Source organism: Cavia porcellus, unplaced genomic scaffold (assembly GCF_034190915.1).
Source record: "Cavia porcellus strain 051 isolate PalLab524CR breed Dunkin Hartley unplaced genomic scaffold, mCavPor4.1 scaffold_20, whole genome shotgun sequence".
In the NCBI taxonomy this organism is placed as follows: Eukaryota; Metazoa; Chordata; class Mammalia; order Rodentia; family Caviidae; genus Cavia; species Cavia porcellus.
The window spans coordinates 60126421-60151664 of NW_026947503.1; positions in this window are offsets into that span (position 1 = coordinate 60126421).

Here is a 25244-nt window from a genome sequence, read left to right on the forward strand (position 1 = left end):
TGCAGATTTGTTTTGCTCCATTTCAGATTTTGGGGCAATTTCTTTCTTCTCAGAAAAATGAATCATGTTCTTAATTTATCCCAGGAATAGGCCAGCACGAAGTATGATCTTTGCTCTGTAGGTGCTTATAGCTTAATAGAGAATCAGATGAACTGAGAATTCCAGTGTTGAAGCCTATTAGACTACTCATGTGGGAGTCTCAACAAATTCTTGAAGGATGAATACAGTTTGCCAAGATCGTTCTTTAAGTTTGCACACCATTTTACTGCCTTTCCTGGATTTCTTTCCCTGACTCCTCTCTGTATCAAAGTAGGATCATCAGGCTGAGTTCTGAGCTGGCACCAAAGAACTCTAAGATCTGAGAGCAAGGGTTTGACAACCAAGGCTAGGAGGCCAAACCAGGTCTGCCCCTCTTTTTTGCTAAGAGTTTTATCAGCCTCTGGCTTCATCCATTTACTTGCATATTGTCTCTGGTTGCTTTAGTGCCACGAAGGTAGAATGGTTATAATATACCACGTGGTTTGCAAAGTCCAAATACTTATTATCCGGCCCTTTGTGGAAGTAAGTGTACAAACCTTGCCCTAGAAAATGGTGGAACCCTAAGAGGGAAGGATGTAAACAGAATGCTCCAAAAGAGCCACTTTACCAAGAACAAATGTTCTCTCTCATTGGGTTTGGTAGAAAAGAGAAATTTTCTTACATTATGCAACTATTATAGGTGCATTTTGTATAGCAGCTAGCAGTACTTGCTCTAATAGAAGTTAATTAAATTAAGGCATGGAGGAGGAATAGGACCTTTTGTGCAAAGGAATAGCATGATCAAAATCAGAGGTATTGGAAACCATATGATGTGAATGGGATCCCTAAACAGTACTACTGCTAGGTTTATTGAGTGGTGGAGCTGGGTTGTCTAGAGGGGTAAGAGATGCTGGGACTGTTGTAGAAGGCCCTGCCCTTCCCAGCATTGAACATGGGGCAGGGATCCTGGGCACTAGATGGGGACCAGCAGACAATGAAGCTAAACAAGGCTATGCTTTAGTAAATGGGGATTTGTAAACTTAGAATTTTAACTATAAACTGATAATCAATTATGTTGCTGGTCAAGAGATGTTAGAAAATGACTTTTAGAATAAAACAGGAGTGATTGACTCTAGTACAGAAGGAGTGGTCATCTTTTAGGCATAAATGACCAGCCTACTCACTCCTGGCTTTGTGACAGGGCATCTGTCTCTTTAAAGTTCTCCAATGCAGCTGCTCATTTAATTTTTCTCTTTATGCTCAGCATCTGGAAGGTGATGAGCAATTTGGGAGACAGCTGGTATACACATGGATCCTCTCCTACTAATAGATCTTTTCAGATTTAGTTTTAGTAACTCAGGCAATCAGTATATACCCACTGTTAAAATGAACAAGGGATAAAAACAAAGTTGAGTCGAATCTGTGTTCTGTTCTAGGTAAACAAACTGATTGGAATGTTAATAAGAAAACCAGAAACAGGGTCAGGTAATACAACACAGCCTCCCCCCTTTTTTTTGGTATAAATTTTTAAATGTTGTAGCAGTTTGGAGAAGGAAACATCAAAATGCCTACTTTAATTTGGTTTAGTGTATTAGATTCCTATTTGCCATTGAAACAAGTTGCCGCAAAATTCGTGGCTTGAAACGTACACATTTATTATATGGTTCTGTAGGTCATTTGCTGGAGCTCACCTGGATCCTTCTCTGTGAGGTTGAGTCCTTTTCTCCTCATTCTCTATCTCAACTCTTCGGTCTCCTCTGCACTTTTCAGAACTCATGTGATGGCCTTGGGCTCATTTGGACAGTCCTGGGTAACCTCCCTATGCCGGCTGGTCAGCTCCCTTAACTCCTTCTGCAGGCTTAGACGGAGCAGGGATCCTGGGTACTAGATGAGGACCAGCAGACACATTTTATGTTTCCAGAGATTAAGATGCAGGGACTCTGGGGGTGGTAGGGATTGTTCTGCCTACCACAGGTAGGAAAGGAACCACCATTCAGAAACACCAGGCAGTACCTCTGCGGGCTCCATATCACAGTCACAGCAGAAAACAAACTGTTAGCATTTTTCTTTTCTATGGATGAGACATCCACATTTCTGTTCATGATTTACTGTTGCTTTTTAGAATATTGTTTATCCTCCTAATAAAAGGAAGTGAAATAGCCCATTTCCTTATTTGTTGGCTTTTGACTTGGCATTTAGAACAACACCTTTATTTAAACAGTCAAAACGTTAAATAGGATAATATATTTCACATTAGGAGAAGATTAATGCTATTCTTTCTTTAAATAGTTGACAAAAAGAATAATTTTATTCTCTCAGTGGAGAGTAAGATAAATTTTGAGGAAGCCTCCAGGTTTTGTGCCCTTATTTTCTGAAACACTTTACAGAGCTTAGGAATCTATGCTGTATTGGATTACCTGGTTATCGCTTTGATAGCTCTCTGGCTAGGAAAGACTTCAATAATTAAGTAGATAATTGCTCTAACATGGCCTAATCCTTATGTCTACTTCTGACTTCCACTTAATGGCAGTAGAGATATTAGCTGGTAGCCACAGTACTTGTTCAATAGATACTATGTTAGGAAAAACAGATTTTTTTTCTGTTTAGCAAGATGTTTAAAGGCATTTCTTTGAAAACTACTTTTATAGTCTCCTTGACGATGGAATGACTTTGGCATCAAATTCATTGTTGCTTTTCACCTAGGCCATTCATCCACAGTCCTCTGCTCCAGCCTCTGTTGGTTAATTTTACATTAATTTTTAACACAGGGTCCACTTTTGTGTTCTTGAAGGACAAGAGTGTCTGAAACAGCTGAAGCAGATGTTACTGCAGCCCGGAAGATGACTTAGACCTTTCAATTCCCACGCAGGTGGTTCTGTGGCTGTGGCTCAGGAATCCGAAGGAGGCGGAGAAGCCATGGAGAGCCCTCCTCTGCTCCTGCGCTAGACCTCAAGCACCCCCTGCACATGCTGATTGCAAATGCAACTGTCTAGGTTACATACAAAATGAACCTAATAAGTTTTTATTTCCCTTGGTGATACACCAGCAGCTACATTCAGCTTCTAATAGCTTGCAATTCAGTAATAATAGCTTGGTTCAGTTTAGTTTATTGAAGACATAAAAATACTTGGCAGCCAGAGGCTGGAATATACACGGTTCAAGAGAACAAGATTCCAGCAGGGACCCCGGGACCTGGCCGCGGAGCAGGGGTGCACTCAGCACTTAGCAACTATGATTTATTCATTTGGTGGAGAGCAGCCGCCCACCAACATGATTCATGGAATTACCGTGGAGGGTGGGGATTCAGTCTCTAGTTACAGAGGTGCCTCCATGGTGGGGCATACATTTTACCTTCTTAATAATGTTTCTTTTGGCAGGAAATATTTCAAGCTCTCATTTATCCTGGGAGGAAACCCTTCATTTTTATATTCAGAAAAAAGAAATAGAAAAATAGCAAGTTCCTTTACTGGGGCCATAAACTGTGAAGCTGAGGATTCACAGATGCATGCTGGGAAAATGGAGCTTCCAAATTCCTCTCAAATATCTTAAAACAAGCAGAGCTGGTCAGGGACATCTTTGATCAAAAATGTATTTTCTAGAGCAAAACTTGAAAACTTCAGGTTAGATAATATTCATTAGACATGAGATTCGATCATTAGCTATTAGAAAGTTTAGATGAAGTTGGTAAGAAAATCCATTATAGTTTTATTTATGTTCCACAAGAGTAGAGTCAAACAACTCAGAATTTAGTCTAAGATGACGCAGGCATCATGAGCGCTCTCTCCCAAGTGAACTATAACACATGATCAACAGTATGAGCCTTGGAAATCTGTTGGCTTTTCTGAGCCTTAATTTCTCCATTTACCAAATAAATGATTGTGTCAACATCAGCCTCATTTGCTACAAGTGTGTTGTAAGGACTTAATGGAATAATGCATGTAAAAGGGGTGGCCTTTGATATTGTATGAAGAATGTGCCAGTAGCCACCATTAAAAGATTTCCTTGAGGTGTTCCTCCATTGGTAACGGTAGAATTTGCATGATTACACACAGTGTTTTGGCCAGCTTATGATGCAGGTGGTAATGAATGGACTGGGAATTGGAGTAGTTTGTCAGTAGTATATGTAGGGGAGGCAGTGTGGGAATGGTACAAAAACCTTGGTTTAAAACCAAGGTCTTTCAATGTAACATATCAGTAATGTACAGAAATTCTTTAAACCTCAATGATCTCATCTGTAAAATATATGAATAAAACCTGTCTACATTATGTGACAGGAAGGCTTTCACCAAAAGAAGTAATGTATATGGAAACGCTTTGGACACTTAAAACCTGCAAATGAAAATTATTACCATCATTCTTATAGCTGGACATTGTAACCTTTAGCACTAATAAATGAAGTAAATGTAAAATACAATTATTTCTTGATACAACTTTAATGCCATACCAGTAAAGGAAATATCTCTTCTGTTTATTTTCTGTGAGAAATAGCCTATAATATAATTGCAGTAAATAAAATCTATAATGGCTTTATAAATCTTTATTTAGTCTGAACCATGATTATTTCATACAATGACCTTTTCTCTTTAAAATGATATGTCTTCCTATGAATAAATGCTTTATAGTTTTAACTGACGGCTGAGTCATCACTCAAACAAAGCATTTTAAATAACACGGATGTTTAAGAAACACCACATATGAAGATGTATAACTTCAAAATAAATTACAGTGGGGTGTGGTGGGGTAGATCATAATTATTCACTGCTTCTTACTAGCTTGAAGTTTAATAGTAGTCTTAGTACTTAAAAAAAGAATGCTGAAATAGTATGGAATTAAAGGATTGAAGAATAACTTAGAGAAAGAAAATGGTTTTTGTTCTAATAAGTTTAAGAGCTTTTACATGATGTGAAATAATTAAAATATACATAAGCACATAGATTTTAGAAATCTAAATAAGTTGAAATAGTGAATATTAAAACAAGATAATCTTTTCTGTATTTTTATTATAGCAATATATACATAATACAAAAATTTATCATTTTAACTATGTTTAAATGTATAGCTCAGTGACAATAAGCATATTTATACTGTTATGTAACTATCACCATTCTCTTTTTTATTTTAAACAGAATAAAATCAAAACAAAACAGGATAAAGCTAATCAAAACAGAATAATGAGAGTGACATGGGACTTCAAAACAAGGTAATAGGAAATCAACAATGGCTACCATAATGTCTCTCTTTTCTTCAAAATAGCTGTCCATACCATCAGACATAATAAAATCAAACAAAACAAAATAGAATTAAAACAAAAGAATGAAAGTATATCTTAATAAAACTAAACACAGTAAGACAGAATAAAGCCAATCAAAACAAAACAATGAAAGTGATACAGGATTTCAAAACAAGATAATAGGAAATCAACAATAGCTACCATAATGCCTCTTGTTATCTACAGAATCGCTGCCCACGCCATAAGACATAATATAGTCAAACAAAATGGAACAGAATAAAACCAAGCAAAACAGAATATTGAATAGAACAAAACAATAAAACGGAACAAAATGAAACAGTGAGAACAATATTGGATTTAAAAAACAAGACAGAAGGAAATCCCCTATCATTGCTGTATTGCATGCTGTTATCCTCTTAAATAGATGCTTAGACTCCTGGCCTTAAGTCTGCAAAGTTAATCAAACAATACAAGCATTAAGTTGGTTTGGTACCTCAGATGCTATCAACTCAGTCGGTGTTCTGAGTCAACCCATTGCTTATGGGAGGAGGAGGGTGTGTTCTTGTCTCCTAGCCCATGTGCAGTTGGCTCGTAGGAAGGGTGAATTGGCTTCTTGTTACTCCTCCCAGGCCCAGCGCGGCTTTTGTCAACTCCAAGGGAGAATTGGCTTGTTTCTTCTCCTGGGCCTGCATGGCTTTCATCAACTCACGGAAAGGGTGAATTTGCTTGTTTCTCCTCCTGGGACCTATGTGGTTTGTGCTGGCATGGGGAAGGGAAAATTGGTCTGTTTCTCCTCTCAGGCCCACATGGCTTGTGCTGCCCATGGGAAGGGTGCACTGGCTTCTTGTTAGTCCTTCCAGGGCCCATTATCACTGTTCTCTTAACTCCAGAAGTTTTCATCATCTCAAACTAAAACTACGTTGTATTAGGCAAATATATTTTGAATAATATTTGCCCTTGGTATTCAGAATATATATATATATATTTTTTTCTTAAAATATATTCTAGCAGCATTTTGAATAAGAAGCTGTGTTTGGAATATATTTATATATGTTAAGTAATTTGAACACATATACTTGTATGTTAGGGGGTCTTGGGTTAGTACATTTTCCATTTCTATGATAGAATACCTGAGATAATCAGCTTGTAAGAAGGACAGGTTCATTTTGGATCGTGGTTTCCAAGCATTCAGTCCGTAATTTTTGTGCTCATTGCTTTTTGTCTGTGGTGAGTCAGAACGTCTTGGGAGAATGTGGCGGGAGGTGCTGAGCATTTCACCACAGGAGGGAAGCAAAGGACAAAAGAGGAGGAGCCAGGGTCTGAATACCCCTCAGGTGCTGAGCTTCTCTCCACAAGGACTTAAAGGTTCTGCCACCTCCCAAAGCACTGGTGACTGTGGACCTTCACAGGAACAGTTAAACCAGAGCTGACCTGTTATGGCTGTCTGCTCATTTGGTTTTGACTACTTGACTTTTCAAAAACTTACCGAACAAGAACTGTTTCTTAAGAAATTTTCTCATGAAAACTCAAATACTTTACTACATTCTTTTATGTAAGTTAATTTTATTTATATTATAAAGAAAGGAAAGAGCTTTATCCCAGATATGGTATATCCATATTATTAGAAATAAAACTGATAACCACAATACTTAAGAACTGTGAAAAATAACTTGAACTTTATAGCACTGGTATTTTTCTTACACTGGTCAGCAATTACATATTCATACAATCTCTGAAGAGACTAACAGAGGAGAAATTAATCTTTGCCAGAAGTTTAAGAAGTGTATTCCTTAATGTGGTAACTGTCGCTGTAAGACTAGACCATATATTTATATGCACATAAATTCACCATGGCACATAGATGCATAACTTATAAAGAATGTTTAAAATGCAATATTATTACTTACTTAACAAAGATGAGCAAAGCTATAAAAAACTCAAGAAAGTGTACAAAATGACCAGAGTCCCAGAGAAGATGTTTAATAACATGAGTTATCAGAGAAGTGTGAAATAAAGCCACAACAAGATAAACTACCTACTTAGTATGACCAATTACTGAGTGAACAATTTTAAATGTTCTTGAGGATTTGGGGCAGTCTGAACTCTTACACATCACTGGTAAGAAGAAGACATGATTAACTTAGAAAATAAGTTGATAGTGTCTTACAGGGTTCAATAAACACTGCAGGGAACATATGTCTATTCAAAGATGTATACACAAATATTCATAGCAATTTTGATTAAAACAGTCTCTACACAAGAAACCAAACTGTCTACATATGGAGAGTAGGAAACTGTATATCTGTACACTGGAATGCTAAGCAAGACAAAGAATAGGAGCAACAGATAAGTGCAACATGAATGAATCTTAGACAAGTTATGTGTTGAGTGTGTAGCATATGATTCCATTCATAGAAATCTCAGAGGGGCACAAGTGATGTGTTTTGTGGTAGAACAGATCAGTGGATTAGTAGAGCTTAGATGACTGCAAAGCGTTGCCAGGAAGCTTTTTAAAGTGATGAAAAGTTTCTGGGTGTCAGTTGGAGTGGTAATTGTATGAGTGTACACTTATTAAGCCATCAACCTGTACATTTAGAACAGCAAGTTTACTCAGAAGGCTGAGGCAGGAGGATTGTTGCAAGTTCGAGACCAGCCTGTGCTTCAAAGTGAGCTCAAGGCCAGCCTGACCCACATAGCAAGACCCTGTCTCAAAAAGAGTGTTGTAGTCAGGGGTTGTACACAGAGAACAACTAGGATTAGGACATGGAGTTCATAATATTTTTATAATGGTCACCAGAAGTTAACACAAGAAAATGTAGGAAATCTATCCGCAACACCAAAGACATAGATTATTTAGTCAAGAGCCTGAACCCCGCAGCAATGTCTCACATGAGTCCAGATGAAAACCCAGAGCTCAGGACAATGCCTCACACGAGTCCAACTGGAGGTCCAGAGCCCACAAGAAGGACTCACACCAGTCTCTTTTACGGATCCCTGCCGGAAGACCCAAGGGTCAGCGGTGGAAGCCAGAAAGTCTATGCCAGCAGGACGAAGGAGCTGTGCTAGAGGGATGAGGGTTCTACCCTGGAGCCGAGAAGTCACACAACAAAGAGCGGGGCTGTCCTGAAAGGCACCACAGCTGTCCTCAGCGACACGGAGGCCCCGAGCTCCTCCGATGACAAGCACAGTCGGGTACGTGCCAGGAAGCAGCATGACGAGTTCATCCTGGAAACCAGGCAGCACACGTCTTCCCCTCCGGAGCCAGGAAGCAATGCTCAATGTGAGGACCAAAGTTTCTTCAGGAGAACCAACAGCTCAGACAGCAACTCGTAGGAGAACCCACAATGCCTCCTTAACGCCTCAACCCTTAACACCTCCCTTCTTCTCCACTTATTTATTCTGGCAACCCTCCTCAGGTGGAGCATCTTCTCTCAATGCATGCTGATGTAATCCAGCTGGCGTTAAGTTGACCACAAGTTTTCAAACCATAACAGAGCAAAAAAAAAAAGGGAAATTTTTATTTTATGTAATTATATTTTAATAAAGTTGATTAAATATTAGTAGTGGATTTTAGCCCATTAGATGAAATAGAAAGCGATGAGTTCATATTGGCATATGCGTGTACATGAACCATGTGGTGAGGAACAGAAGTCATACATAATTTCAAATCATTTGTGTACACCATAATTACTCATTACTAAGGGGAAAAACATAATTCCACAGGGGAAAGGCCTGCCAACACCAAGTTAATGAACTGATCAGTGAAAGTAATGGAATGAATCAAAATCAAGAGTCACTCGATAAGCTGCAAAGAGAGGAGAGCATTATTTCTGGGACAGTCTTGCCAAAGATGTTTTATCAGCATAGAATCATAAAGAAACATCAGGCAAATATGAACTAAGTAACAGTCTGCAAATAAGAGGCCTGTGATCTTTTAGGATGACATGGCCATCAAATCAAGGCGTGACTGAGAAACTTGCTTGATGGGTCATAGAGCGATATTGCAGACAAATGTAACTCGTGATTCTGAGCTCCGTCCTCTGGTGATGAAGGGCAGCGTTAGGAGGGTGGATGTTAGTCACGGGCCAGTGTTAACTTTCTGTCTGTGAGTGGGAAGCCTGCAGTTCTTTATTGACACTGAACACTTTTTGGGGCCTGATTTGGCAATTAGGTTGGCAGTTTATGCTCAGTTGAAGAAAGAAAGGTTCTTCATATGGTCTTGGAAATTTTTCAGTAAATTTGAGAATAAAATAAAAAGCTCGCCTGATACCCTGATACTTTTTTCTTCTTTTAATGCTATGAATGAGAAAAATGATTAAAAACGTGTTCTCTACCATCTCTTTAAGTCAGTTGCCCTCACAGAAAAGCAAATACGATTTTTTCCTTCCTCACAAGAATTTATTTACAGTTTTGCCTTTATTTGTTTTTACTTTAGAGCCCTAATTTTTTCAGTGACTCTTTTCTGAATTTTCTCTACTTGCCAGAATTATATACTGTAAACATTTCAATTGTACATGTAAGTTAACCAATATTTTTATATCAAAGACCTGGAAAATTATAGATGATCTTTAAGTTTTGAAAGAAATGATATTACTAACAACTATTTAGTAATGGAGTATAACTAATAATTGACTTTTATAATATCTGTCAGTCAAAACTTCAGAGTTATAAGGCAGTAGATGCTATATTTCCTTGGGTTAGCACCTAGATATTCAAGCATTTATACATTTGAATTTTGCCTAAGAACAACAAAGAAGCCAAGTAGATATGAAGAGCTATAAGTACACATGTAGGCATATACAATTTGTTTTTAAGTTTCCCAGTATGAACACCATAATTTATATTTTCTGATTGCTATTCCTTTCTGCAACATACCTTAAAACGTATTTTTCATCTCAAATAAATATTTGTGGGCAACTAAACAGTTATATGGAGTAATAACTAAGGAACTTCAGCACTTGGGAAAGGACAAGCTGAAAAATATTTCATTTGAGTAAATATGAGCCATATTAGAAACATTATAAATCACTTTTAGAATTCATACCTGTTACTTTAAAGACAGTGCAAAGTTAGATTACAAAGTTAGATTGCCATAAGTAGTGTTTGAAAATCACAAGTAGGACATGGTTCTTTTTTATTATTGGTGATGATCCTCGAACTCAGAATGTCATAGAAATAAGACTTCAGAAAGAGTTTGAGTAAGTAGTAATTATACTATTACGCATATATTCGTGTATTTAGCCAGCAGTGTTTCAGTAATGGTTAATTGTTAGAAGAAATTATGCCTTCAGAAAATCATGCAGATGCTATCCTCCGAAGCCCCTGGCAACCCCAGCTCTTAGCTTTGCTTTTGCAGGATGTCATTTAGTTAGGATCATTGGTTTCTCTGACTTAGCGATATGCTTTTAAGGTGATGCCTTATCATCTTGTGGCTTGAAAACTCACATTTTTATTTGCTGAATAATATTTCATTGTATGGAGCTACCACAGTTTGTTTACTTGTCGAAAAACATTTGAGATACTTTAAGTAATTAGTAATTATGAAAGAAATATACTTGGAATGTTTGGAAGTTTTTTCATTGAACATGTTTTTAACACATTTAGGTAAAGATCTAAAAGCATCATTGCTGGATTGTGTATTCATTCATGAATCATACTTTTGATGCTGTATCCAAACAGTCACTGAGAAATCAAGGCCATCTAGATTTTCTTCTGTGCTGTTTTCTGGGGATTTATGGGTTTACATTTTACATTTAGGTTTACTACCCATTTTGGCTTATTGTTTGCTAAAGGTATATGGACTGTCTACACTTAGACAGAAAGTGAGAAGCAAGTTGTTCCAGTACCATTAATTGAAAAAACTGCTGAATGTCATTACGCCCGATCAACTATCAGTTGATGCTATTTATGCGGGTTTATTTCTGGGCTCTCTGTTGTGTTCTATTGATCTATTTCTCTACCTTTTCAACAATACAGTGATTACTACAACTTTATAGTGAGTCTTGAAATTGAGCGGTATTAGTTCTCACACTTCTTCAGTTTTATGTTGGCTCTTTAGGGTTCTTTGCCCACCCCTTAAAAAATGAATTCATTTGCATATATCCCCTAGGCAACTTGGGTTTTCACTGGAATTTCATTGGATAGAGCAAGTGAGAAGAACTGACATACTAATATTATTTCAATTCATGAACATGGAATATTCCTCCATTTATTTATATATTCTTTTATTTCATCAAAGTTTTATAATTTTCCTGTATAGATCTTACACATGTTTTATTACATTTGTATCAGTCTTTTTTTGTATTAATATAAATGATACTATGTTTTTAATTTCAAATTCCAATTGTTCATTTTTGGTGTAAAGGAAAGCAACATTTTAGCAATTAATTTTTAATATTCAATTTGTATTTTTTTACTACATTTTTTAATACTGGGGATTGAATTCAAGACTTTACAGTTAACCATGTTCCCATCCTCTTTTCCTTTTTCTGTTTTATTTTAAAGAGATTGAAAGAAAACAATAGAAACAAAACAAAACAATGAAAACTATAGGATTTCCAGATAAAGTGATAGGAAATTAACAATGAGCACTATATTGCATATTGTTTGAAATAGTTGCTCAGATTACAAATATAGGCTTGGAAAACAGATCAAACGATGCAAGTACTCACAGTTTCTTTTCAGGAACTAAGAGAGTTAGTAGCACTGTTGCAACCTTGCTAGAGTCACATATTAGTTATAGATATTTTTAGATTGATTCATTGGGATTTTCTTGTAGACAACATTATGTGCAAAGTAAATCAGTCTTATTTCCTCTTTTTTAATCTGTATACATTTTATGTCTCTTTGTTATGCCATTGCATTCCTGGGACTTCCAGTAAGAACAGGCCAGGTAGAGGGCACATCCTAGCCTTGTTCCCAACCTGAGGGGCAAAGCTTGCCACTCTCTCATCATTACATACTAATGTGAGCTTCAGGGCTTTGTCTAATGAATTCAAGAACATTTTCCTATGCTTCGTTTGCTAAGGTTTTTTTTTTTGTTTTTCAAACTCATGAATGAGTGTTTGATTTTTTTAAATGATTTTCTATATGATTGCATTTTTTGTTTTTGGTTTTTAGATGATTGATGTTAACAATGGCATTAACAGATTTTCAAATACTGAACTCCCTACTATGCCTGGAATGAGACTCCTCTGTTGTGGTATATTTGCTTTGCTTGTTTTGATCTGATGTCCTAGTATCTTTTTCTTTGTTTTAAGGATTTTTTTTGTGTCTGTGTTCATAAGAGAAAATGATCTGTAGTGTTTCTTCCTTGTAATGCATTGATTTGATTTTGATGTTATGGTAATTCTGACCTTATACAATGAATTAGGAAGTATCACTCTGGTTCCTTTTTTAGAAGATTGTAGAGAATTGGTATAATTTCTTCCTTGAATTAGAATTCTTCAGTAAACTCCTCTGTGCCTGGTGTTTTCTTTTTTGGAAATTTATTAAATTTGGATTCTTTTTCTTTAACAAATATGAGCACCCTCCAATCATCTATTTTTGTGAGTATTGGTAGATTGTGCCTTTTAATGAATTTTGTGCAAGTTATTTAGTTTGTGGATATTAAGTTGTTTATATTAGTACTTTATTCTTCACTTACTATTCATGGGATCAGTGGTGAGATTTCTTCTTTCTTATTTGACTTTAGTAACTTGTGCCTCCTCTCAGTTCTAGTATTTAGAATATCTAGAGGCTTTCAATTTTATGAATCATTTTAATAAGTAGATTTTTATTTTCCTGTTTTCAACTTAGACTTGTCCAATTTTTATTAGATCTTCTGCTTGCTTTAGCTCTTGTTCTTTTTGTATTTTAAATTTCCTAAGGTAAAAACTTAGGATACTGAGTTTTGCTCTTTCTTCTTTGTTAATACATGTACTTAATATTATAAATTTCCCCCTAAGAACTGCTTTTGCTGTATCCCATAATTTTAGGGGGTTGTGCTTTCATGTTCATTCAGTTCAAATTTTTCAAAATTTCTCTTGTCTTGTTTTCCATGACCAGGTATTATTTAAAAGTGTGATGTTTAATGTCCACACAGTGAGAGGTTCCAGCTTACCGGTAAAGATTTCTAATTTGAATCTATGTCGTGAGAGCATGGTGTGTGTGATCTAAAGTTTGCTAGGTGTGTTTCACGACTTAGGATGTGGCTTCCATTGTGACTGTCCCTCGTGTGTGTAGAAGAAGGCCAGAAGGCCAGCTGAGTCTGTTAGACGGCATTAGATCCAATCGACTGACGATGCTGTTCAGCTTAGCTGTATTCCCACTAATTTTTTTCTCGTTAAGTTTATTACTATAATTTAGATACACACAATGATCACATTCATCATAGGGAATTCATACCCATACATGCTGTATTTTGATTCTTTTTTTCCCCCAATCCCTTCTCCTCTCTTCACCCTCTCTTTCCCTCCCTATCTATAAAGCTTTGTTTCCATTTTATCCTTTTACAAAAATCTTATTTTTCTTTTTGTCTTCCTTTTTTCCTTCCCCACCTTAGTTCCTGTTTCCTTTTGAACAATTTCTTCCCATTTCATAGTAGCTATTGTACATTTTGGTACTTGTTTATCTTGCAGTTTTTCACACCAAGGAGACAATGCGATGTTTACCCACGTGAGACTGATTTATTTCACTGATGAATATGGTCTCAAGCTGCATCCATTTAGCTATAAAAGTCTCAAGTATATTCTTCTTTATGGATGAGTAGTTTATACTCCATTGTGTAAGAAGACCATTTTTTTACTGATTCCTCAGTTGATGGGCATTTGGGTTGTTCCCAAAATAAAGCTATTATAAATTATGCTGCTATAAGCATGGGTGCACATGTATTGCTGTGGTATGATATTTTTAATTCTTCTGGGAAAACACCCAGAATGAGAATAGCTAGGTCAAATGGGACCTCCAATCCTAGTTTTCTGAGGACTCTCCACACTGACTTTCACAGTGGGTGCACCAGTCTACACTCCCACCAGCAGTGGAGAAGTCTTTCTTTTTCCCCACAGCCACGCCAGTTTTTGTTATTGGTTGATTTATTGGTAATAGCCATTTTTCTGGGGTGAGATGGAATCTCAATGTTGTTTTAATTTGCCTGGCTTGAATGACTAGGGATGGTGAACATTTCAAACTATAGTTTAGTCTGTTAGAGTGCCTCATGATTTTGTTGTTGCTGAAAGTGTCACTTGATATACCGGGTAAAAGCAGCTATGGGGAACAGGACTTTAGTGTGTGAAGTTTTTTGTTTATCTGGCCAGGGGTTGGGCTGTGTTTAATTTGCTACAGCTTTAGATGTCAGGACCTCTGATATTCTTGGGGTTTCTGTTTCCCTCCCTTATTATCTTTGGGATTTCCAAGAGACTTAAGGTCTGCCGTGCAGTTCTTTTGCTGTATTACCGTGTTATTGTACAAACGCTTTATTAATGTGGGGGTAAAGGCAAGCATTACAGTTCTATGATCAGGCGTCTGGCCTCTGATCTTTGCAAGTGTTCCCTAGACTTCATCCGTCCTTAGGTGAGACAGGACGGATAGCGTGGCTAGAGCCTGGCACACTGCCTTCCCAAAGTGAAAGGCTAGAGAAGGCTGTGGGTCATTATAGCTCTTGCTCCAAGTTGGACTGGCTCTGGTGAGATGGTTTCTTTTGAGGGGAGATCTCCTTAAGAATAAGCTGTTGTTAGGGTTACTTCTAAATGAGACCACAGTCCCCCTGAAACCGTCAGAATCCTGTGGGAACTTTTCTCTAACCTTCACTGTTAGAACTCCTAGGGCCTTCCTGATAAAACTCGTCAAATGTGCATCTCCGTAAAGGACGGTTTGCTGGGTTTTTAATGCTCAGGTGTGACCACACTAATCCCAAACCAATTTTTCAATAATAATATAGGTATTTCTGTTCCAGTACTGGTTTGTGTGGTGGCTTGTTCTCTAGTTAGTTGTAATTCTATCTGCCTGTGTGTTTCACCAATTATTTGGCTAGTGGTCTGGCCTACGATCAATTCTCTGAGGGATATAAAAGGAGCCACTGATTTGCAGTTTTAGATTTTTCTTTTGTCATGTAAATAGGAGAGGTGACATTCAGACTACGCACATCCCAGGTTAGAACCTGAAAACTGAGTTCCTACATACTTTAGATACTATTTGTTATTTTAAAGTTCTTGTTTGTGTTACCCGCAGATCGACTTTTACTGCTTATTTTTAATTCTCATAGTTGTTTATATATTTTTGCTATATTAGTAATTTTTAGTATAGCATAGACATTGTGAATTATAAAGGTTCCAGCTGACCTTCTGCTTCACTAGAGAAGTCTCCCATTTTCCTCTGTGAGGCACGTGGGAGGACAGGCTGATATGATTCGAATGTACCCCTCGAATTCATGTGTTGGAAACTTAACCCTCAAATTCCTATACTGATATTTGGGGGTAGAACATTCGGCTGGTAATTAGGATTATACGAGTTGAGGGGAGGAGGACCCACATGACATTAATGGCTTTATAAGAAGAAAAAGAAGGCTCAGCCATGGTGGTACATGCCTGTAATCCCAGCACTTAGGAGGGTAACGCAGGAGGCTGGCAAGTTCGAGGCCCATCTGAGCAAGAGGGTCAGGAGAGAGAGAGGGACAGGGAGAGGGAGAGCTGACACAAGCTAAAGAGCTGCTTAGTCTCATCATGTGATACCCTCTGCCATGTTATTATGTAGAACAAAGGTCAGCACCAGATGGTGGCTCTATGCTCTGGGACTTCACAGCTTTCAGAACTGCAGATTAAGTAAGCTTTCATTCTTTTTAAATTATCTGGTCTCAGGTACTTTATTATAGCTACTGAAAAAGAACCAAGACAGGTTGGCCATTTTAAGCCCATCAGAACCTGGAGGACCGAGGTTTCAGTAAGCATAGGTTTATTTCTGTTTCCCCATGCAACACCCCCTGACAAGGCTTTTGATGAAGTGCCTTGCAAATGTCTGCATATGTATTCCTGAAAGGTTTTTTTTTTTTTTTTGTTAATCGGTACCGGGGATTGAACTTGCGACCGCCTACTTGCAAGGCAGGTGTTATGCCGCTGAGCTAAATCCCCAGCCCCTATTCCTAAAAGTTTTAAAAAGACTCAACTCTGTCCTGATTTTCCCGGATCTGAGCTCCAGATTCCAGCCCTAAGCACTTCAAAATATAGTGACTATCTTGAGGTGTACACTCACATGGCAATAGGAAAGTTCCCTCTCTAGTACATGTTTTTTCTGGGCTATGAGACCATTGGAAACTTACTATGGCCTTTAGAATCTTTCTTCTAACCCTCTGGCCCCCAGCATAGCTCTAAACTTGGCAAAAGTCCTTTGGGAAAAGCTTCCTCATGCACAGAATTTACTATTCCAGTCCCATGTGGATTTGAAAGTATTTTTCTTCTTGGCCCCTGCCCCACCCCACTCAGAATTGATAAATACCCTTGGATGTTTGTGAGTTTACATAAGAAATGCTCTGTTCTCTAGAATTTTAGTTTATCAGATTTTTGTGGTTGTCTTTGCAGGAGAATTAAATGACTTGTGGCGTTCAACTAAATGTGGAAAACTCACCTGTCCAAGCATTAATTTGGGGGACACATTGAGTACAATAAAACGTGTTATTTAACAATGCCATCTTGCCCTCTTCTCTTTATATGAATTTTAAACTCTTGAGTCATAATTACAGATCTTAATCAGACAAATCGGAAAATGACACTCCTACCAAAATTCCATCTAATAAGGGAGGTTTGTAAAGCTTTCTAATTGCTACATATTTTATGTTTATATGCAAAGCAAAGAAAGTGCAGCCTAAAAAAGAAACTTCCCATTACTATATTGCGAGGGTACTTCCAGTCTCATAACATTCAGTAGATAACAACTGTTTTCCACAGTCCTCATAACTAGTAGCGGTCCTCACTATAGTGGCCAAAGTTTGGTCAGTGGCAAGGGGCTTTGCTTTGCCTTGTGTGGTGGTGATGGGGGACAGTGGTCGCTTTTTCTCTCTCACTGACATCGTGTCAAGCCCTGCTAGCTAGGCATCATGGCAGGAATACGTGTGCTCCTGTTCTCTCTTCACTGTGTCTCTAGTTTGGGGCATGTAATTGGTACAGGTAGGTTAGTATTATTGAATGAGTTGCTCTCTGTCTGTCTTAGTTTAATTCTTGGGGTGAAGCTTTTAAGTTGACTCTAGTGGGTTGCTTTATTGCTAGTAGACTCTTAAGTGATGATTACTTTTCTGAGGTGTCTTGCGGGTGTAGCTGGTTTTTGGGTTTTGAATCTGCTGGAAGATCTTACCTCTTCAGTTTGTTGGAGATGAGAAGTTGTTGCTTGTTTGGCTTAGTCCCTGGTTCTTTGTGCCACGGTATTTTCTGTGAGCCTCAGTTAATCTCAGTCATGGAATACCAGGAGCAATAGCTGTTTAGAACAGTTATGTCAGTGTTGGCTACAGTGGTACGAGCAATATCAAACACAGCCTATAACATGACAAACTGAGCTAATGTTTAATTTACAACTCTATATGAACTAGATTTGGAATGAAAAGTAAAACAAGCCAGGTAATTATTTTTGCCCTCCAGGTTAAACTTTGAAGTGGATTAAGGAGAAAATAGAGAAATAATGGAAGAAGAGGATGAGATTAGAAGTAAGGTTGGACGACAAAGGGGGATCACGCCAACTTTGGGAAAGTGACTGAAGACTGAAGGAAAAGAGAGATGGGAGGGATAAAAAAAAAACACAACAGAACCACACCCACAAAGAGGTTACATCCATTTTCACACTCAAAAAAAACAACGAAGGAAAAAGAAAAAAAAAAGTAAAGAAAAAGGAAAAGAGTCCACGTCCAGGATTCTCCCTGGTTTCCGTAGTAGACAGCCTGTGGACACAGAGTGCTGGACCGTGCTGACCTACCCCAGCAGCCAGCAGTTGCTTTATGGTGGAGCAGTGGGTAATCTCTGCAGGCTGCCCTGAGACCAGACCCATCCAGCTGGCAGCAGTCCAAGTAATCTGCATGGGTCTGAGCTCAGCCTGCTCCTGGCCAGTTGCTCTCTCCTGCGGGAGGACTGAGTCCTCTGCACTCACTGCCAGTCCTCCAGGCCCGCTGCCCCCTTCCACTGCTGCATCTCTCTGCAGAGGCCTCTGGTTCGCCAGCCATTACTGTCACCTTGTGTGTCCCCAGGTTCCAACAGCTCCTCTTGTGCAGTGAATCTGTCTCAGGGAAAAGGCGCTGCCAGCTCCCACCTTACTGTTCTTTGAAGTTTTTCTTTTTCTCCCTCTGTGGGCTTCAATTCACACTTCATCTTCTTCCTGGATCCGGGGAATCCGCTTGCCCCCTCGTCTTCCTCACATGCTATATTACAGTGTCTGGACAGCAACTCTCAGAGAGGCTGCTTACCAGTCTGCCATCTTCCTGGAAGTCCAACTCTTATTTTTTGAGAGATAAAAATACACTCCTCCCAAATTGTTATGACTAATGTTTATTATTATATATGGCCACATAGTATCATGCAACATTTAATAGTTTGTTCTCTCAATTCAGAGGCATCTAACTATGGTTCAGTATAAAATAAGTTACCAGTCTTCTATATAGCTTTGTCCAAAGTTCTTATAGATAATGAGAAGGTGAATGAAGATCTGTCTTATTATATATCATATATTATATATTATATAACTCTGTAGCTATTATATATGTGCTACACAGTTATGATTCAGTGTGCACATATTATCTTAGAGATTGTTGGAAAATTTTTTTTGCTAGCTGACAATGACCAAGTCTATCAGTCCAGCAACAAGAGAATGACCCATAGCTATTTACGTGCTTACTATTTAAATGGATTCTTGGTTATAAATGAGAACAGCTGACATTTCTGAGCAGGTTTATTCTGGTTCTTTTCTCTCCTACTTTCTCAGAGCACGATTATTTGGTTCCCAATGTCACTGTCAACTTCAGGGTAGGGACTATCTCCTGCTGTTGTTGCAGCTCTTCTCTGAAGACATTTGCTAAAATGCACTGTCTGCACTTTCTGTTGGTAGTGATGGTACCCAGCTGCATATTCTATGCTAACATCCTCTTGACCTATGTCATTATGTGTTTCTGGTCTGCATTTTGTAGAACTGCCATTGATTGGATTATACCCATGAATATGTTTTGCATGTGCAGAGTTTTTCTAGGGAAGGTAGAATTTTTTTTATTGGGTTTGCTTGCTGTAATATGTACTTGAAATTGGTGCCTGGAAAATTGCCTGTCACAGAGAGACACAAGTGTCATTGGCCAAGGCAAATATTATACTTTTGGTCTGAAAAGACAGCTGTGATATAACCTTGAAAGCCAGGTATGAATCTTGAGACCATAATGTTAAGTGAAATAAGTCAGACACATATGCTTAAATATCACATTGTTTCTCTTATATAAGAACTCAAAATATAGAGAGCAAAAGAAAAAACAGATCTTTCTCAAGGAGAACCAAGGGGATCAAGAAATGGAGGGAAAAGAGAGAAGGATGAAAGCAGAACTAACCTCGCTACAAAGACTGTTAATCATCATGTACTGCAAACATGATGTACTGATAATAACAGCCAGAGGCCCCAACAGTTTGTGCATGTGTGCTACTGGGGATTGAACCTGGAGCCTTCATACCAAGCTGCATCTCCAGACCTTTTTATTTTGCAACAAGGCCTTACTAAGTCTTTGAGGTGCCCAGGCTGGACTCAAACTTGGATGCTGTTGTCTTAGACTCACAGTGCTGGCATTCTAGGTGTGTACTGCCACTTAGGCTAAATTGTATATTTTGGACTCAGGTTATCAGGGAAGGTGAGCATTTCTATCATTCTCAAAATTATGAAGGCGGCTAGTTAGATAACAGCATCTGACTGACAGTTAAATCAGAGTGAGTGCGAGCAACATAAATTGTTTCATTTTCACGTAGAATGCCTTTCAGTAAAGGGATTTATGGAGATATAAGGATAGAGCATAGCTGTGAACCAAGTGGACAGAATCCTGCTAGCTAGGATTACTGCTATCACAACTGTATTATGCATGCGTAGAACTCTTAGCTTGACAATCTCAGCAATGCTGCTTGCCTACCTTATTACCATGAGCTTGCTGGATGGTATGAATAGGGGCTTCTATTTCAAATCTCATCTGAGGGCATCAAAACATCACATCTACTTCATACTCAGAGGCTTAGCTGCAAGGAGTTTCCAGGCTTTACCATGGAGACATGAGGAAGGAATTTGAAGCATAATCTACGGTATCTACCTGGCAGCTATCCTCAGGCTCCCATGTCTACAAATATTGGAATGATTATTTAGATGGACTATGACTGGATTTATTGCATGCAATATCTAAGTCATTTGCTTACAAAGATGTAGTCTGATTGCTTTATGAAAAAGTATGCATACTTCTCCCAACCTTCTCCTAAAGCCCTCTGCAGGCCTCCCCCGCGGCAAAGGAATGCAGGCCAGGGTTTAAAGGAGCACAAAGCAAGCATTTTAGTACTTTTGAGCTACATGTACTTTCTTTCTCTTTTTCCTTTTCCATTTCACTTTATAGCACTTCAAAACTGTAAAAACCATTCTTAAAGCTAAGGGCCTTACATATCCGTAGTGTGCAATGCTCTACCTGAAATTCATAGTTACTTCATTTGCTTAAGTTTTTTTTTATTATTATTATAAAGTCCTTGTTATGAGGAAGTGGTACAGTTACCAGGACAACCAGGCCTCCACAGTTTGTCAGCTGAGTTTGCCGCTCCATTGTCAATTTCCAATTTAATTTCTTGCTTACCTCATAGAATATCATAAGAAAGGAAGTATTCTGCAGTCTTCTTGGCCTTGCCTGTTTCTCCAGAATAGTAGCAATTTGTTAATACTCACCAGGATGAAGTGGTTTAATATATTTTATTTCCATAGACAGATCCTGACCCACTTTCCCCTTTGAACACAAAATACTTATTTTCTGGTAAGTATTAACCGTGTCTTATATCCAAAATAAGCAGCAATAGAAAGGGTTGAAGTGAGATTATTGCTCTAGTGAAACAACTAAACACTGTTACCTAATTTAAAAGTAGATACATAAAAAAAAAATACCATAATGCAATGAGCCATCTGGGTTCTGGTTTAGCTTCTTTGTTGAAACACTGCTGCCTGTGTTAGAACAATGGAGCACCAGATGTGGTTATGGGAGAAGAGAATGTTGATACAACTTAAATATAAATTCATCAGTGAGGGATTAGTGACTGTAAACAGCATATGAATTCCTGAAAACTACAGAAGAATCAATACAGTCTATTAAACCCTCCTTTCTTGGAATGTTGCATACTTGCATGCTTGTACTGACATCTTGAAAAGTTTTGTAAAGATCAATTCAAACTCACAGCACGATGAATAATCTTTAGGTTTAATGAGGCCTCCAAGCCCAAGCCAGCTTGATGTATGTCAACGAGCCCAGTCATTTGAGAGGCTGTTTTACGTCGCTAATATAATCTCAAGGGGTAAAAATGTGATTTTTTTTTTTAGGCAACTCACAAACTCAGTTCTCACATCAGATTTTCCAAACTGCAGTGGGGGTGTCCAATTTATGCCTGGGGCCCTAATGCAGCCACCTCCGTGAACAGTTTTTGCCCAAGCACTTCAAGCTATTCCTGGTGGTGTGGAATAGCACACGTCTCTACTGTCTGTCTTAGGTTCAGAATAATTTTTCCTCTTAAAAATAACACACTAAACCAATTAGCTTTTGTGAATTGAATTAACCTAATAGCATTCAAAAACTGACAAACATAATCTCCTTGTTTTAAGACAGAAGTGGATTAGTCAACAGAATCATATCTCTAGTCAGGTCTAAATCAAGTTATAAAACCTGACCAAATAATGAGTGCTGGAATAAGTCATGTTATTAGTATGCATAGGCATATTGATCTCAGATGTAAGCAACACAGGCCCTTTCAGCAGGGAGACATACAGGTTTACAGCTGAAAAATATTTTCATGATATGGTAGAGACATTGTTGTCCATGGATGTACCTGGCTCCCTCATGTCTTAGACTATTTTGTGACATTTCTTGTAGCCACATGAAGGAAAAGCTGTCTTCATTTTTCTATACCATTTTTTGGGCATGTTGTTTTTGAATGATTTTTTTTTGTTGTTTTTGCTTTCCTGCTACTTGGAATCTGCTCCGAAGAAAAAGAGATGAAAGTCAAGTACATGAGATGTTGTCATTTTTGAAATTTTAAAAACAAAAAGAATAAAAATGACACAGAATTTCAAAACAAAATAATAGAAGATTAACACTGGTTAATATATTGTATATTGATTTCTTCAAAGTAGTTGCTCAGATTGCAAAATATAGGCATGCAAAAAAATGATCAAACAATTGAACAATGAAAACACAAATGGTTCTTTTTAAAGAACAGATTAGTTATCTAACTTATCTTAGTTATCTAACTAAGAACAGTATAGTTATCTAACTTATGTGTATATATGTAAATATATGAATATATATATGCAGACATACAATTTTTTACTTCTCCCTTTTTTCCTTTCCCCATCCTAGTTGTTCATTCCTTTTGAGAAGTTTCTTTCTCTTTCTTTTTCACAATATTTACTGTACATTTTGTATCTTCTTTACCCTTTCAATTTTTTACCCTAAGAAGACAGTATAACACTGCAAATTTAATTTATTTCATGTAAGAGTATGGCCTCAGATTGCATCAAAAGTCTTTGTATAAAAGTCCTTTATGTTAAATTATGCAAATATATTTCATTATCTTCCTTATAGAATTATTTTTAAAGAGGTAGTGCTTTATAGACAGAAAGGGCTTAGGAATTATTGATACATTTTATTGATTTATACAATGTATAAATAGAGACAATTGAAAGTCAAACCATATTGCATATTACTTGATAAAATGCAATGTCACTTTGAGACATTATCCTATAAAAGCTATTGAGTGATCTGTCCATTTCTATCCTCTGCTGATCCTTTGGACACCACCCCTATGATACTTAGTCTAGAACTAAGCTCTTACTAATGCTAAGCAAATTCTATCAGACATTAGACCGTCTGGTCTTCATAGATGGCTCGCCCTCTGAGTGAGTCATAGCACTCTGTACTCATGTGCTTGCCTTGAATCTGAGATGGCGTTGCACTTTCTTTCAACCAGTAGAATTAGTGGAAGCTACTTTGTCGGACATCTGATAAGATGTCTCGTACCATTTCACTTCGGTCTTTTGGCACAAGCACTCTGAAAGTTGTTTCCACACTGAGAGTGAATGCTTGAAGCTAGCCAAGGAGTGAGGTCACTTGGTTGTAACAGAGACACACAGGCCTTCCCCAGGTATTGCAATCAGCCCAGCAAGGAGGATCCCAGGAGTGAACATGTTTCTTAGATCCTTAGGCCGATGAAATCTCAGATAGCTCCAGCCCCAGCTGCTGTATGACTAAAACCCAATGAGAGATCCCAAGTAAAAACCACCCTGTTGACACAGAACTGTAGGAAGGAATAATAAAGGGCGAATGTAAGCCATGATGCTTTTTTCACCAAAGCACTGACAAAACATAGTTGCATTTTGGTTTCATTTATTATAATGCACTCTGGCTCCTAAATAAATTTTGTGCATTTATTGATGGTCCTGCAGGCTTTGCTTTGTATAAACAAGTCTCAGAAAATCAAAAGTGAAGAGATGTTTATGTGTTAAGAAATTTTACTCCAGCATAACTAATGATTTCACATCATTTGCAGAAAAATGTACAGATCTTGATACCATAATGTTAAGTGAAATAAGTCGAATGCAGAAGGTTAACTATCACATGGCTTCTATTACATAAAACTCAAAGCATAAATAAATTTAATAGCAAAATGAAGGAGAGATGGGACAAAACAGGGAGGTAGACATTTCAGAAAAACAGAAGGATACAGGTGGAAAGAGATTTGAAAATGATTATATATATATAATCATTGGTTCATCAACTAACTCTTTCCATGACGATGGTTGCAAACCATATATATGTTTTTTTTTCCCAAAATGAATGCAGTTATTGGGTATTGCAAATATATGCCAATAGATTTCATTTAAAATTGTGTTTCACTTTCATAACCACATACAGCTAGTAGAGGATGCTTCTTGATCGTTCTAAGTGAATGATGTAGAAAAGCAAAATGGTAAAATATCAGTGTTCTCAGTTTATAGCCATTTCTTTACAAAGTACACAGAGTTTGTAATTATTTGTTGAGCAGCGAGATAGGTATATGGGGACAGAGCAGCTAAGTTTGCTTGGGGTGTGTAGCGCGTGGGATCAGAGAAGTCTAGCATTGAGCTTGGTTCTGTGGAGCAGATAACACAGAATGACAAGAGTTACATGTGCAAATGACAGGGTGGCTAATTGTTTCAAACGGAGGAGATTATCTAGGAAGGGCCCTTTCATATAGGCTTCCGATAGCTGAATGTCTAGTAGAGACATGGAGTTAAAAAAAACAAGCTGTAAAATGTACTTCTAGCTACTCCCCAAGATGATTGTAAGCTGCATGAATTAAAAACATGTACTGGTAAACTAAAAAAAAAAGAAGAAAGTGGAAAGAGCAGTAAAAAATGTTTGGATAAAGAAAAGAAATACATCACTTTAAAGAAAGACTTTCCTTACAGGAAAATGGTAACTTTTTCTCACTTTACTTCATAAACGAGTAGCACATGTGCTAATGAATTAACACTAACGTGAAAGTTCTGAGAATGGAGCGTACTTTCTTCATTAGATGTAAGCTTGGAGAGAAGAAATAATGTCCCACTCATGTTTGGGTCCTTAAACCTAATACACGCTCTGCATATACTAGGCAATCAATAATTACAACAAATAAATGAAATTAGGGACTGTAAAATTCTCTGTCTTTCAACACTTACCACAGTTTGGTTTAGATACAAACCAATATTGGTGTTACAGTTTCACCATTTGATGGTAAAATCTTTTAGGGAAGGGATCTTATTTTTC